The sequence below is a fragment of the Stenella coeruleoalba genome (genome assembly GCF_951394435.1).
Source record: "Stenella coeruleoalba genome assembly, contig: scaffold_88, whole genome shotgun sequence".
NCBI classification, from domain to species: Eukaryota; Metazoa; Chordata; class Mammalia; order Artiodactyla; family Delphinidae; genus Stenella; species Stenella coeruleoalba.
This window is the reverse complement of record NW_027645889.1, coordinates 946397-963591: the sequence shown is the minus strand read 5'-3', so window position 1 is coordinate 963591 and position 17195 is coordinate 946397.

Here is a 17195-nt window from a genome sequence, read left to right as displayed (position 1 = left end):
CCTGCAATTCTGCCCCGCTTTCAAGTCCTCTTGGCAGCCTTACTTCAGTCTATTTTTGGACGATAGCTGTCATTTATAACTCTGCAGGTTTGTGAATTACAGTGCCCCTGAGCTCCTTTCTTCAACTCGCTTTCTTTTGAGCTGGCCGCAACAGCGCAGGATGGCTTCAGGCCCTAATCTGGTTCCGGCACGGCACGCTGAGCCTTTGGTTATTTCCTCTTCCTGGTGGGAAATGAGAGTTAAATTTGCCCGTCCAGACACCTCCAGCTAGTCTCTCATTGGTTCTCGGTATTCCTGTTCATCTTCCGCAGAAATTGCAAACTGGGCCAAACAGGAGGTTAAAGGCGCTGACTCTCCAAGTTGGGAGAGTGTTAGTAAAGCGTCTGGAATGTTGCACCCGAGTACCAGGGGAGGAAAACTGAGACATATTTGAACACGTCTCCCGTTCACATGGTTGATCATACTTGGGTTCCACATGCATGTTTTAGCTGAAGGAAGAATACCTTAAACCTGGAGAGTTAAGACCCGTGTAATGGGTACCATGCAATATGACTTCAAAGGGTCTTCATTTGCTCACCGAACCTCTCCAATCCTATCACTGCTGCGTTTATGCCCCTGTACACATGCTTGATTCTCTTTTGGAGACATAGCAATCCATAGGTTTTAATTACTTACTAGTCAGGTACATTCTTAGGCGTTTAATATGCGGTGTTGAGTCCATTTCGTTGAGCAAGGAGTAGCTCTTGTCTATTCCATATTTGACTTAAGGAACTTTATCTGTGCTCATTTCAATCTCTGGTTTTATGCAGCACCCCAACTCATCTTTCCCCTTAACCAAGCATAAGTTGGTTTTCTAAATTTGAGACCCTGTTCTGTTCTGTAATTCAGTTCCTGTGTAGCCAAGTTTACATTCCGTGTATTACTGATATCTTATGATGTTTCTTTTTCTGTGTGACTTATTTCAGTTAGAATCATCATACCTGAATCCACTCATTGTGCTGCTAAGGGCCTATGACACAGATTTCATTGCTGAGTGATATTTCTTTGTAAGTAAATACCACAACTTCTTTATCCATTTTTCACTTTCTGCGATGTTGAACTTGTACTGTAAACGAGGTTCTTGTAAACAGAGCCGTTCCAAACTTTGGGGTGGCTGTGTCTTTTTGATTTTAATTTCCCTAAGCTATAGGACCATAAGTGGAAGTGCCCTAGGTTCTGTTGCTTTGTTTTTTAGATGTTTCAGGAAACACCATACACTTTTCCCGAGTGGTTGTTGGCAATTTACATCCCGCCCATCAGCAGAACAAGGCTCCCAGTTCTCCATGGCCTGTCCTGCCTTTCTGGATTTTACACTTTTTTCAGATGGCCCTTTTGACCGGGGGGAAGTGAGACTTCATTGTAGTGCAGATTTCCTTTGCAAGCTTGCTTGGTTGGCCAAAAAGGGCGTATGCGTTTTTTCCTGAATATATTCAGGAAAAAACGCATACGCCCTTTTTGGCCAAGTGCATCATTGTGGACGTTCTGCCTCTTTTCCTATGCTTTCAATGCAATTCCAGTCTACCTCCTGAAATCGGTTTCCTGCAATTCTGCCCCGCTTTCAAGTCCTCTTGGCAGCCTTACTTCAGTCTATTTTTGGACGATAGCTGTCATTTATAACTCTGCAGGTTTGTGAATTACAGTGCCCCTGAGCTCCTTTCTTCAACTCGCTTTCTTGTGACCTGGCCGCAACACCGCAGGATGGCTTCAGGCCCTAATCTGGTTCCGGCCCGGCACGCTGAGCCTTTGGTTAATTCCTCTTCCTGGTGGGAAATGAGAGTTAAATTTGCCCGTTCAGACACCTCCAGCTCGTCTCTCATTGGTTCTCGCTATTCCTGTTCATCTTCTGCAGAAATTGCAAACTGGGCCAAACAGGAGGTTAAAGGGACTGACTCTCCAAGTCGGGAGAGTGTTAATAAAGCATCTGGAATGTTGCACCCGAGTACCAGGGGAGGAAAACTGAGACATATTTGAACACGTCTACCGTTCACATGGTTGATCATACTCTGGGTTCCACATGCATGTTTTAGCTGAAGGAAGAATACCTTAAACCTGGAGAGTTGAGACCCGTGGAATGGGTACCATGCAATATGACTTCAAAGGGTCTTCATTTGCTCACCGAACCTCTCCAATCCTATCACTGCTGCGTTTATGCCCCTGTACACACGCTTGATTCTCTTTTGGAGACATAGCAATCCATAGGTTTTAAGATACTTACTAGTCAGGTACATTCTTAGGCGTTTAATATGGGGTGTTGAGTCCATTTCGTTGAGCAAGGAGTAGCTCTTGTCTATTCCATATTTGGCTTAAGGAACTTTATCTGTGCTCATTTCAATCTCTGGTTTTATGCAGCACCCCAACTCACCTTTCCCCTTAAGCAAGCATAAGTTGGTTTTCTAAATTTGAGACCCTGTTCTGTTTTGGAATGCAGTTCCTGTGTAACCAAGTTTACATTCCGTGTATTAGTGATATCTTATGATGTTTCTTTTTCTGTGTGACTTATTTCAGTTAGAATCATCGTACCTGAATCCACTCATTATGCTGCTACGGGCCTGATGACATAGATTTCATTGCTGAGTGATACTGCATTGTACGTAAGTACCACAAGTTCTTTATCCATTTTTCACTTTCTGTGATATTGAACTTGTACGGTAAACGAGGTTCTTGTAAACGGAGGCGTCCCAAACTTTGGGGTGGTTGTGTCTTTTTGATTTTAATTTCCCTAAGCTATAGGACCATAAGTGGAAGTGCCCTAGGCTCTGTTGCTTTGTTTTTTAGATGTTTCAGGAAACACCATACACTTCTCCCGAATGGTTGTTAGCAATTTACATCCCGCCCATCAGCATAACAAGGCTCCCAGTTCTCCATGGCCTGTCCTGCCTTTCTGGATTTTACACTTTTTTCAGATGGCCCTTTTGACCGGGGGGAAGTGAGACTTCATTGTAGTGCAGATTTCCTTTGCAAGCTTGCTTGGTTGGCCAAAAAGGGTGTATGCGTTTTTTCCTGAATATATTCAGGAAAAAACGCATACGCCCTTTTTGGCCAAGTGCATCATTGTGGACGTTCTGCCTCTTTTCCTATGCTTTCAATGCAATTCCAGTCTACCTCCTGAAATCGGTTTCCTGCAATTCTGCCCCGCTTTCAAGTCCTCTTGGCAGCCTTACTTCAGTCTATTTTTGGACGATAGCTGTCATTTATAACCCTGCAGGTTTGTGAATTACAGTGCCCCTGAGCTCCTTTCTTCAACTCGCTTTCTTTTGAGCTGGCCGCAACAGCGCAGGATGGCTTCAGGCCCTAATCTGGTTCCGGCACGGCACGCTGAGCCTTTGGTTATTTCCTCTTCCTGGTGGGAAATGAGAGTTAAATTTGCCCGTCCAGACACCTCCAGCTAGTCTCTCATTGGTTCTCGCTATTCCTGTTCATCTTCCGCAGAAATTGCAAACTGGGCCAAACAGGAGGTTAAAGGCGCTGACTCTCCAAGTGGGGAGAGTGTTAGTAAAGCGTCTGGAATGTTGCACCCGAGTACCAGGGGAGGAAAACTGAGACATATTTGAACACGTCTCCCGATCACATGGTTGATCATACTCTAGGTTCCACATGCATGTTTTAGCTGAAGGAAGAATACCTTAAACCTGGGTAGTTGAAACCCGTGTAATGGGTACCATGCAATATGACTTCAAAGGGTCTTCATTTGCTCACCGAACCCTCCAATCCTATCACTGCTGCGTTTATGCCCCTGTACACATGCTTGATTCTCTTTCGGAGACATAGCAATCCATAGGTTTTAAGATACTTACTAGTCAGGTACATTCTTAGGCGTTTAATATGGGGTGTTGAGTCCATTTCGTTGAGCAAGGAGTAGCTCTTGTCTATTCCATATTTGGCTTAAGGAACTTTATCTGTGCTCATTTCAATCTCTGGTTTTATGCAGCGCCCCAACTCACCTTTACCCTTAAGCAAGAATAAGTTGTTTTTCTAAATTTGTGACCCTGTTCTGTTCTGTAATTCAGTTCCTGTGTAGCCAAGTTTACATTCCGTGTATTACTGATATCTTATGATGTTTCTTTTTCTGTGTGACTTATTTCAGTTAGAATCATCATAACTGAATCCACTCATTGTGCTGCTAAGGGCCTGATGACACAGATTTCATTGCTGAGTGATATTGCTTTGTAAGTAAATACCACAACTTCTTTATCCATTTTTCACTTTCTGCGATGTTGAACTTGTACTGTAAACGAGGTTCTTGTAAACAGAGCCGTTCCAAACTTTGGGTTGGCTGTGTCTTTTTGATTTTAATTTCCCTAAGCTATAGGACCATAAGTGGAAGTGCCCTAGGTTCTGTTGCTTTGTTTTTTAGATGTTTCAGGAAACACCATACACTTCTCCCGAGTGGTTGTTGGCAATTTACATCCCGCCCATCAGCATAACAAGGCTCCCAGTTCTCCATGGCCTGTCCTGCCTTTCTGGATTTTACACTTTTTTCAGATGGCCCTTTTGACCGGGGGGAAGTGAGACTTCATTGTAGTGCAGATTTCCTTTGCAAGCCTGCTTGGTTGGCCAAAAAGTGCGTATGCGTTTTTTCCTGAATATATTCAGGAAAAAACGCATACGCCCTTTTTGGCCAAGTGCATCATTGTGGACGTTCTGCCTCTTTTCCTATGCTTTCAATGCAATTCCAGTCTACCTCCTGAAATCGGTTTCCTGCAATTCTGCCCCGCTTTCAAGTCCTCTTGGCAGCCTTACTTCAGTCTATTTTTGGACGATACCTGTCATTTATAACTCTGCAGGTTTGTGAATTACAGTGCCCCTGAGCTCCTTTCTTCAACTTGCTTTCTTGTGACCTGGCCGCAACACCGCAGGATGGCTTCAGGCCCTACTCTGTTTCTGGCCCGGCACGCTGAGCCTTTGGTTAATTCCTCTTCCTGGTGGGAAATGAGAGTTAAATTTGCCCGTCCAGACACCTGCAGCTAGCCTCTCATTGGTTCTCGCTATTCCTGTTCATCTTCCGCAGAAATTGCAAACTGGGCCAAACAGGAGGTTAAAGGCGCTGACTCTCCAAGTGAGGAGAGTGTTAGTAAAGCGTCTGGAATGTTGCACCCGAGTACCAGGGGAGGAAAACTGAGACATATTTGAACACGTCTCCCGTTCACATGGTTGATCATACTTGGGTTCCACATGCATGTTTTAGCTGAAGGAAGAATACCTTAAACCTGGAGAGTTGAGACCCGTGTAATGGGTACCATGCAATATGACTTCAAAGGGTCTTCATTTGCTCACCGAACCTCTCCAATTCTATCACTGCTGCGTTTATGCCCCTGTACACATGCTTGATTCTCTTTTGGAGACTTAGCAATCCATAGGTTTTATGATACTTACTAGTCAGGTACATTCTTAGGCGTTTAATATGCGGTGTTGAGTCCATTTCGTTGAGCAAGGAGTAGCTCTTGTCTATTCCATATTTGACTTAAGGAACTTTATCTGTGCTCATTTCAATCTCTGTTTTTATGCAGCACCCCAACTCACCTTTACCCTTAAGCAAGCATAAGTTGGTTTTCTAAATTTGAGACCCTGTTCTGTTCTGTAATTCAGTTCCTGTGTAGCCAAGTTTACATTCCGTGTATTACTGATATCTTATGATGTTTCTTTTTCTGTGTGACTTATTTCAGTTAGAATCATCATACCTGAATCCACTCATTGTGATGCTAAGGGCCTGATGACATAGATTTCATTGCTGAGTGATATTGCTTTGTAAGTAAATACCACAACTTCTTTATCCATTTTTCACTTTCTGCGATGTTGAACTTGTACTGTAAACGAGGTTCTTGTAAACAGAGGCGTCCCAAACTTTGGGGTGGCTGTGTCTTTTTGATTTTAATTTCCCTAAGCTATAGGACCATAAGTGGCAGTGCCCTAGGCTCTTTTGCTTTGTTTTTTAGATGTTTCAGGAAACACCATACACTTCTCCCCAGTGGCTGTTGGCAATTTACATCCCACCCATCAGCATAACAAGGCTCCCAGTTCTCCATGGCCTGTCCTGCCTTTCTGGATTTTACACTTTTTTCAGATGGCCCTTTTGACCGGGGGGAAGTGAGACTTCATTGTAGTGCAGATTTCCTTTGCAAGCTTGCTTGGTTGGCCAAAAAGGGCGTATGCGTTTTTTCCTGAATATATTCAGGAAAAAACGCATACGCCCTTTTTGGCCAAGTGCATCATTGTGGACGTTCTGCCTCTTTTCCTATGCTTTCAATGCAATTCCAGTCTACCTCCTGAAATCGGTTTCCTGCAATTCTGCCCCGCTTTCAAGTCCTCTTGGCAGCCTTACTTCAGTCTATTTTTGGACGATAGCTGTCATTTATAACTCTGCAGGTTTGTGAATTACAGTGCCCCTGAGCTCCTTTCTTCAACTTGCTTTCTTGTGACCTGGCCGCAACACCGCAGGATGGCTTCAGGCCCTAATCTGGTTCCGGCCCGGCATGCTGAGCCTTTGGTTAATTCCTCTTCCTGTTGGGAAATGAGAGTTAAATTTGCCCGTCCAGACACCTGCAGCTAGCCTCTCATTGGTTCTCGCTATTCCTGTTCATCTTCCGCAGAAATTGCAAACTGGGCCAAACAGGAGGTTAAAGGCGCTGACTCTCCAAGTGGGGAGAATGTTAGTAAAGCGTCTGGAATGTTGCACCCGAGTACCAGGGGAGGAAAACTGAGACATATTTGAACACGTCTCCCGATCACATGGTTGATCATACTCTAGGTTCCACATGCATGTTTTAGCTGAAGGAAGAATACCTTAAACCTGGGTAGTTGAAACCCGTGGAATGGGTACCATGCAATATGACTTCAAAGGGTCTTCATTTGCTCACCGAACCTCTCCAATCCTATCACTGCTGCATTTATGCCCCTGTACACATGCTTGATTCTCTTTCAGAGACATAGCAATCCATAGGTTTTAAGATACTTACTAGTCAGGTACATTCTTAGGCGTTTAATATGGGGTGTTGAGTCCATTTCGTTGAGCAAGGAGTAGCTCTTGTCTATTCCATATTTGGCTTAAGGAACTTTATCTGTGCTCATTTCAATCTCTGGTTTTATGCAGCACCCCAACTCACCTTTACCCTTAAGCAAGAATAAGTTGGTTTTCTAAATTTGAGACCCTGTTCTGTTCTGTAATTCAGTTCCTGTGTAGCCAAGTTTCCATTCCGTGTATTACTGATATCTTATGATGTTTCTTTTTCTGTGTGACTTATTTCAGTTAGAATCATCATACCTGAATCCACTCATTGTGCTGCTAAGGGCCTGATGACACAGATTTCATTGCTGAGTGATATTGCTTTGTAAGTAAATACCACAACTTCTTTATCCATTTTTCACTTTCTGCGATGTTGAACTTGTACTGTAAACGAGGTTCTTGTAAACAGAGCCGTTCCAAACTTTGGGGTGGCTGTGTCTTTTTGATTTTAATTTCCCTAAGCTATAGGACCATAAGTGGAAGTGCCCTAGGTTCTGTTGCTTTGTTTTTTAGATGTTTCAGGAAACACCATACACTTCTCCCGAGTGGTTGTTGGCAATTTACATCCCGCCGATCAGCATAACAAGGCTCCCAGTTCTCCATGGCCTGTCCTGCCTTTCTGGATTTTACACTTTTTTCAGATGGCCCTTTTGACCGGGGGGAAGTGAGACTTCATTGTAGTGCAGATTTCCTTTGCAAGCTTGCTTGGTTGGCCAAAAAGGGCGTATGCGTTTTTTCCTGAATATATTCAGGAAAAAACGCATACGCCCTTTTTGGCCAAGTGCATCATTGTGGACGTTCTGCCTCTTTTCCTATGCTTTCAATGCAATTCCAGTCTACCTTCTGAAATCGGTTTCTTGCAATTCTGCCCCGCTTTCAAGTCCTCTTGGCAGCCTTACTTCAGTCTATTTTTGGACGATAGCTGTCATTTATAACTCTGCAGGTTTGTGAATTACAGTGCCCCTGAGCTCCTTTCTTCAACATGCTTTCTTGTGACCTGGCCACAACACCGCAGGATGGCTTCAGGCCCTAATCTGGTTCCGGCACGGCGCGCTGAGCCTTTGGTTATTTCCTCTTCCTGGTGGGAAATGAGAGTTAAATTTGCCCGTCCAGACACCTTCAGCTAGCCTCTCATTGGTTCTCGCTATTCCTGTTCATCTTCCGCAGAAATTGCAAACTGGACCAAACAGGAGGTTAAAGGCGCTGACTCTCCAAGTGGGGAGAGTGTTAGTAAAGCGTCTGGAATGTTGCACCCGAGTACCAGGGGAGGAAAACTGAGACATATTTGAACACGTCTTCCGTTCACATGGTTGATCATACTTGGGTTCCACATGCATGTTTTAGCTGAAGGAAGAATACCTTAAACCTGGAGAGTTGAGACCCGTGTAATGGGTACCATGCAATATGACTTCAAAGGGTCTTCATTTGCTCACCAAACCTCTCCAATCCTATCACTGCTGCGTTTATGCCCCTGTACACATGCTTGATTCTCTTTCGGAGACATAGCAATCCATAGGTTTTAAGATACTTACTAGTCAGGTACATTCTTAGGCGTTTAATATGCGGTGTTGAGTCCATTTCGTTGAGCAAGGAGTAGCTCTTGTCTATTCCATATTTGGCTTAAGGAACTTTATCTGTGCTCATTTCAATCTCTGGTTTTATGCAGCACCCCAACTCACCTTTACCCTAAAGCAAGCATAAGTTGGTTTTCTATATTTGAGACCCTGTTCTGTTCTGTAATTCAGTTCCTGTGTAGCCAAGTTTACATTCCGTGTATTACTGATATCTTATGATGTTTCTTTTTCTGTGTGACTTACTTCAGTTAGAATCATCATACCTGAATCCACTCATTGTGCTGCTAAGGGCCTGATGACACAGATTTCATTGCTGAGTGATATTGCTTTGTAAGTAAATACCACAACTTCTTTATCCATTTTTCACTTTCTGCGATGTTGAACTTGTACTGTAAACGAGGTTCTTGTAAACAGAGCCGTTCCAAACTTTGGGGTGGCTGTGTCTTTTTGATTTTAATTTCCCTAAGCTATAGGACCATAAGTGGAAGTGCCCTAGGTTCTGTTGCTTTGTTTTTTAGATGTTTCAGGAAACACCATACACTTCTCCCCAGTGGTTGTTGGCAATTTACATCCCGCCCATCAGCATAACAAGGCTCCCAGTTCTCCATGGCCTGTCCTGCCTTTCTGGATTTTACACTTTTTTCAGATGGCCCTTTTGACCGGGGGGAAGTGAGACTTCATTGTAGTGCAGATTTCCTTTGCAAGCCTGCTTGGTTGGCCAAAAAGGGCGTATGCGTTTTTTCCTGAATATATTCAGGAAAAAACGCATACGCACTTTTTGGCCAAGTGCATCATTGTGGACGTTCTGCCTCTTTTCCTATGCTTTCAATGCAATTCCAGTCTAACTCCTGAAATCGGTTTCCTGCAATTCTGCCCCGCTTTCATGTCCTCTTGGCAGCCTTACTTCAGTATATTTTTGGACGATAGCTGTCATTTATAACTCTGCAGGTTTGTGAATTACAGTGCCCGTGAGCTCCTTTGTTCAACTCGCTTTCTTTTGAGCTGGCCGCAACACCGCAGGATGGCTTCAGGCCCTAATCTGGTTCCGGGACGGCATGCTGAGCCTTTGGTTATTTCCTCTTCCTGGTGGGAAATGAGAGTTAAATTTGCCCGTCCAGACACCTCCAGCTAGCCTCTCATTGGTTCTCGCTATTCCTGTCCATCTTTCGCAGAAATTGCAAACTGGGCCAAACAGGAGGTTAAAGGCGCTGACTCTCCAAGTGGGGAGAGTGTTAGTAAAGCGTCTGGAATGTTGCACCCGAGTACCAGGGGAAGAAAACTGAGACATATTTGAACACGTCTCCCGTTCACATGGTTGATCATACTTGGGTTCCACATGCATGTTTTAGCTGAAGGAAGAATACCTTAAACCTGGGTAGTTGAAACCCGTGGAATGGGTACCATGCAATATGACTTCAAAGGGTCTTCATTTGCTCACCGAACCTCTCCAATCCTATCACTGCTGCGTTTATGCCCCTGTACACATGCTTGATTCTCTTTCGGAGACATAGCAATCCATAGGTTTTAAGATACTTACTAGTCAGGTACATTCTTAGGCGTTTAATATGGGGTGTTGAGTCCATTTCGTTGAGCAAGGAGTAGCTCTTGTCTATTCCATAGTTGACTTAAGGAACTTTATCTGTGCTCATTTCAATCTCTGGTTTTATGCAGCACCCCAACTCACCTTTACCCTTAAGCAAGCATAAGTTGGTTTTCTAAATTTGAGACCCTGTTCTGTTCTGTAATTCAGTTCCTGTGTAGCCAAGTTTCCATTCCGTGTATTACTGATATCTTATGATGTTTCTTTTTCTGTGTGACTTATTTCAGTTAGAATCATCATACCTGAATCCACTCATTGTGCTGCTAAGGGCCTGATGACACAGATTTCATTGCTGAGTGATATTGCTTTGTAAGTAAATACCACAACTTCTTTATCCATTTTTCACTTTCTGTGATGTTGAACTTGTACTGTAAACGAGGTTCTTGTAAACAGAGCCGTTCCAAACTTTGGGGTGGCTGTGTCTTTTTGATTTTAATTTCCCTAAGCTATAAGACCATAAGTGGAAGTGCCCTAGGTTCTGTTGCTTTGTTTTTTAGATGTTTCAGGAAACACCATACACTTCTCCCGAGTGGTTGTTGGCAATTTACATCCCGCCCATCAGCATAACAAGGCTCCCAGTTCTCCATGGCCTGTCCTGCCTTTCTGGATTTTACACTTTTTTCAGATGGCCCTTTTGACCGGGGGGAAGTGAGACTTCATTGTAGTGCAGATTTCCTTTGCAAGCCTGCTTGGTTGGCCAAAAAGGGCGTATGCGTTTTTTCCTGAATATATTTAGGAAAAAACGCATACGCCCTTTTTGGCCAAGTGCATCACTGTGGACGTTCTGCCTCTTTTCCTATGCTTTCAATGCAATTCCAGTCTACCTCCTGAAATCGGTTTCCTGCAGTTCTGCCCCGCTTTCAAGTCCTCTTGGCAGCCTTACTTCAGTCTATTTTTGGACGATAGCTGTCATTTATAACTCTGCAGGTTTGTGAATTACAGTGCCCCTGAGCTCCTTTCTTCAACATGCTTTCTTGTGACCTGGCCGCAACACCGCAGGATGGCTTCAGGCCCTAATCTGGTTCCGGCATGGCACGCTGAGCCTTTGGTTATTTCCTCTTCCTGGTGGGAAATGAGAGTTAAATTTGCCCATCCAGACACCTTCAGCTAGCCTCTCATTGGTTCTCGCTATTCCTGTTCATCTTCCGCAGAAATTGCAAACTGGGCCAAAGAGGAGGTTAAAGACGCTGACTCTCCAAGTGGGGAGAGTGTTAGTAAAGCATCTGGAATGTTGCACCCGAGTACGAGGGGAGGAAAACTGAGACATATTTGAACACATCTCCCATTCACATGGTTGATCATACTTGGGTTCCACATGCATGTTTTAGCTGAAGGAAGAATACCTTAAACCTGGAGAGTTGAGACCCGTGTAATGGGTACAATGCAATATGACTTCAAAGGGTCTTCATTTGCTCACCGAACCTCTCCAATCCTAACACTGCTGCGTTTATGCCCCTGTACACATGCTTGATTCTCTTTCGGAGACATAGCAATCCATAGGTTTTAAGATACTTACTAGTCAGGTACATTCTTAGGCGTTTAATATGCGGTGTTGAGTCCATTTCGTTGAGCAAGGAGTAGCTCTTGTCTATTCCATATTTGGCTTAAGGAACTTTATCTGTGCTCATTTCAATCTCTGGTTTTATGCAGCACCCCAACTCACCTTTACCCTAAAGCAAGCATAAGTTGGTTTTCTAAATTTGAGACCCTGTTCTGTTCTGTAATTCAGTTCCTGTGTAGCCAAGTTTACATTCCGTGTATTACTGATATCTTATGATGTTTCTTTTTCTGTGTGACTTACTTCAGTTAGAATCATCATACCTGAATCCACTCATTGTGCTGCTAAGGGCCTGATGACACAGATTTCATTGCTGAGTGATATTGCTTTGTAAGTAAATACCACAACTTCTTTATCCATTTTTCACTTTCTGTGATGTTGAACTTGTACTGTAAACGAGGTTCTTGTAAACAGAGCCGTTCCAAACTTTGGGGTGGCTGTGTCTTTTTGATTTTAATTTCCCTAAGCTATAGGACCATAAGTGGAAGTGCCCTAGGTTCTGTTGCTTTGTTTTTTAGATGTTTCAGGAAACACCATACACTTCTCCCCAGTGGTTGTTGGCAATTTACATCCCGCCCATCAGCATAACAAGGCTCCCAGTTCTCCATGGCCTGTCCTGCCTTTCTGGATTTTACACTTTTTTCAGATGGCCCTTTTGACCGGGGGGAAGTGAGACTTCATTGTAGTGCAGATTTCCTTTGCAAGCTTGCTTGGTTGGCCAAAAAGGGCGTATGCGTTTTTTCCTGAATATATTCAGGAAAAAACGCATACGCCCTTTTTGGCCAAGTGCATCATTGTGGACGTTCTGCCTCTTTTCCTATGCTTTCAATGCAATTCCAGTCTACCTCCTGAAATCGGTTTCCTGCAATTCTGCCCCGCTTTCATGTCCTCTTGGCAGCCTTACTTCAGTATATTTTTGGACGATAGCTGTCATTTATAACTCTGCAGGTTTGTGAATTACAGTGCCCCTGAGCTCCTTTGTTCAACTCGCTTTCTTTTGAGCTGGCCGCAACACCGCAGGATGGCTTCAGGCCCTAATCTGGTTCCGGGACGGCACGCTGAGCCTTTGGTTATTTCCTCTTCCTGGTGGGAAATGAGAGTTAAATTTGCCCGTCCAGACACCTCCAGCTAGCCTCTCATTGGTTCTCGCTATTCCTGTTCATCTTTCGCAGAAATTGCAAACTGGGCCAAACAGGAGGTTAAAGGCGCTGACTCTCCAAGTGGGGAGAGTGTTAGTAAAGCGTCTGGAATGTTGCACCCGAGTACCAGGGGAAGAAAACTGAGACATATTTGAACACGTCTCCCGTTCACATGGTTGATCATACTTGGGTTCCACATGCATGTTTTAGCTGAAGGAAGAATACCTTAAACCTGGGTAGTTGAAACCCGTGGAATGGGTACCATGCAATATGACTTCAAAGGGTCTTCATTTGCTCACCGAACCTCTCCAATCCTATCACTGCTGCGTTTATGCCCCTGTACACATGTTTGATTCTCTTTCGGAGACATAGCAATCCATAGGTTTTAAGATACTTACAAGTCAGGTACATTCTTAGGCGTTTAATATGCGGTGTTGAGTCCATTTTGTTGAGCAAGGAGTAGCTCTTGTCTATTCAATATTTGGCTTAAGGAACTTTATCTGTGCTCATTTCAATCTCTGGTTTTATGCAGCAACCCAACTCACCTTTCCCCTTAAGCAAGCATAAGTTGGTTTTCTAAATTTGAGACCCTGTTCTGTTTTGGAATTCAGTTACTGTGTAGCCAAGTTTACATTCCGTGTATTAGTGATATCTTATGATGTTTCTTTTTCTGTGTGACTTATTTCAGTTAGAATCATCATACCTGAATCCACTCATTGTGCTGCTAAGGGCCTGATGACATAGATTTCATTGCTGAGTGATATTGCTTTGTAAGTGAATACCACAACTTCTTTATCCATTTTTCACTTTCTGCGATGTTGAACTTCTACTGTAAACGAGGTTCTTGTAAACAGAGCCGTTCCAAACTTTCGGGTGGCTGTGTCTTTTTGATTTTAATTTCCCTAAGCTATAGGACCATAAGTGGAAGTGCCCTAGGCTCTGTTGCTTTGTTTTTTAGATGTTTCAGGAAACACCATACACTTCTCGCGAGTGGTTGTTGGCAATTTACATCCCGCCCATAAGCATAACAAGGCTCCCAGTTCTCAATGGCCTGTTGCCTTTCTGGATTTTACACTTTTTTCAGATGGCCCTTTTGACCGGGGGGAAGTGAGACTTCATTGTAGTGCAGATTTCCTTTGCAAGCTTGCTTGGTTGGCCAAAAAGGGCGTATGCGTTTTTTCCTGAATATATTCAGGAAAAAACGCATACGCCCTTTTTGGCCAAGTGCATCATTGTGGACGTTCTGCCTCTTTTCCTATGCTTTCAATGCAATTCCAGTCTACCTCCTGAAATCGGTTTCCTGCAATTCTGCCCCGCTTTCAAGTCCTCTTGGCAGCCTTACTTCAGTCTATTTTTGGACGATAGCTGTCATTTATAACTCTGCTGGTTTGTCAATTGCAGTGCCCCTGAGCTCCTTTCTTCAACTCGCTTTCTTGTGACCTGGCGGCAACACCGCAGGATGGCTTCAGGCCCTAATCTGGTTCCGGCCCGGCATGCTGAGCCTTTGGTTAATTCCTCTTCCTGGTGGGAAATGAGAGTTAAATTTGCCCGTCCAGACACCTCCAGCTAGCCTCTCATTGGTTCTCGCTGTTCCTGTTCATCTTTCGCAGAAATTGCAAACTGGGCCAAACAGGAGGTTAAAGGGACTGACTCTCCAAGTCGGGAGAGTGTTAGTAAAGCGTCTGGAATGTTGCACCCGAGTACCAGGGGAGGAAAACTGAGACATACTTGAACACGTCTCCCGTTCACATGGTTGATCATACTCTGGGTTCTACATGCATGTTTTAGCTGAAGGAAGAATACCTTAAAGCTGGAGAGTTGAGACCTGTGTAATGGGTACCATGCAATATGACTTCAAAGGGTCTTCATTTGCTCACCGAACCTCTCCAATCCTATCACTGCTGCGTTTATGCCCCTGTACACATGCTTGATTCTCTTTTGGAGGCATAGCAATCCATAGGTTTTAAGATACTTACTAGTCAGGTACATTCTTAGGCATTTAATATGGGGTTTTGAGTCCATTTCGTTGAGCAAGGAGTAGCTCTTGTCTATTCCATATTTGGCTTAAGGAACTTTATCTGTGCTCATTTCAATCTCTGGTTTTATGCAGCACCCCAACTCACCTTTCCCCTTAAGCAAGCATAAGTTGGTTTTCTAAATTTGAGACCCTGTTCTGTTCTGTAATTCAGATCCTGTGTAGCCAAGTTTACATTCCGTGTATTAGTGATATATTATGATGTTTCTTTTTCTGTGTGACTTATTTCAGTTAGAATCATCGTACCTGAATCCACTCATTATGCTGCTATGGGCCTGATGACATAGATTTCATTGCTGAGTGATACTGCATTGTACATAAGTACCACAAGTTCTTTATCCATTTTTCACTTTCTGCGATGTTGAACTTGTACTGTAAACGAGGTTCTTGTAAACAGAGCCGTTCCAAACTTTGGGGTGGCTGTGTCTTTTTGATTTTAATTTCCCTAAGCTATAGGACCATAAGTGGAAGTGCCCTAGGTTTTGTTGCTTTGTTTTTTAGATGTTTCAGGAAACACCATACACTTCTCCCCAGTGGTTGTTGGCAATTTACATCCCGCCCATCAGCATAACAAGGCTCCCAGTTCTCCATGGCCTGTCCTGCCTTTCTGGATTTTACACTTTTTTCAGATGGCCCTTTTGACCGGGGGGAAGTGAGACTTCATTGTAGTGCAGATTTCCTTTGCAAGCTTGCTTGGTTGGCCAAAAAGGGCGTATGCGTTTTTTCCTTAATATATTCAGGAAAAAACGCATACGCCCTTTTTGGCCAAGTGCATCATTGTGGACGTTCTGCCTCTTTTCCTATGCTTTCAATGCAATTCCAGTCTACCTCCTGAAATCGGTTTCCTGCAATTCTGCCCCGCTTTCAAGTCCTCTTGGCAGCCTTACTTCAGTCTATTTTTGGACGATAGCTGTCATTTATAACTCTGCAGGTTTGTGAATTACAGTGCCCCTGAGCTCCTTTCTTCAACTCGCTTTCTTGTGACCTGGCCGCAACACCGCAGGATGGCTTCAGGCCCTAATCTGGTTCCGGCCCGGCACGCTGAGCCTTTGGTTATTTCCTCTTCCTGGTGGGAAATGAGAGTTAAATTTGCCCGTCCAGACACCTCCAGCTAGTCTCTCATTGGTACTCGCTATTCCTGTTCATCTTCCGCAGAAATTGCAAACTGGGCCAAACAGGAGGTTAAAGGCGCTGACTCTCCAAGTGGGGAGAGTGTTAGTAAAGCGTCTGGAATGTTGCACCCGAGTACCAGGGGAGGAAAACTGAGACATATTTGAACATGTCTCCCGTTCACATAGTTGATCATACTTGGGTTCCACATGCATCTTTTAGCTGAAGGAAGAATACCTTAAACCTGTGTATTTGAAACCCGTGGAATGGGTACCATGCAATATGACTTCAAAGGGTCTTCATTTGCTCACCGAACCTCTCCAATCCTAACACTGCTGCGTTTATGCCCCTGTACACATGCTTGATTCTCTTTCGGAGACATAGCAATCCATAGGTTTTAAGATACTTACTAGTCAGGTACATTCTTAGGCGTTTAATATGCGGTGTTGAGTCCATTTCGTTGAGCAAGGAGTAGCTCTTGTCTATTCCATATTTGGCTTAAGGAACTTTATCTGTGCTCATTTCAATCTCTGGTTTTATGCAGCACCCCAACTCACCTTTACCCTAAAGCAAGCATAAGTTGGTTTTCTAAATTTGAGACCCTGTTCTGTTCTGTAATTCAGTTCCTGTGTAGCCAAGTTTACATTCCGTGTATTACTGATATCTTATGATGTTTCTTTTTCTGTGTGACTTACTTCAGTTAGAATCATCATACCTGAATCCACTCATTGTGCTGCTAACGGCCTGATGACACAGATTTCATTGCTGAGTGATATTGCTTTGTAAGTAAATACCACAACTTCTTTATCCATTTTTCACTTTCTGTGATGTTGAACTTGTACTGTAAACGAGGTTCTTGTAAACAGAGCCGTTCCAAACTTTGGGGTGGCTGTGTCTTTTTGATTTTAATTTCCCTAAGCTATAGGACCATAAGTGGAAGTGCCCTAGGTTCTGTTGCTTTGTTTTTTAGATGTTTCAGGAAACACCATACACTTCTCCCCAGTGGTTGTTGGCAATTTACATCCCGCCCATCAGCATAACAAGGCTCCCAGTTCTCCATGGCCTGTCCTGCCTTTCTGGATTTTACACTTTTTTCAGATGGCCCTTTTGACCGGGGGGAAGTGAGACTTCATTGTAGTG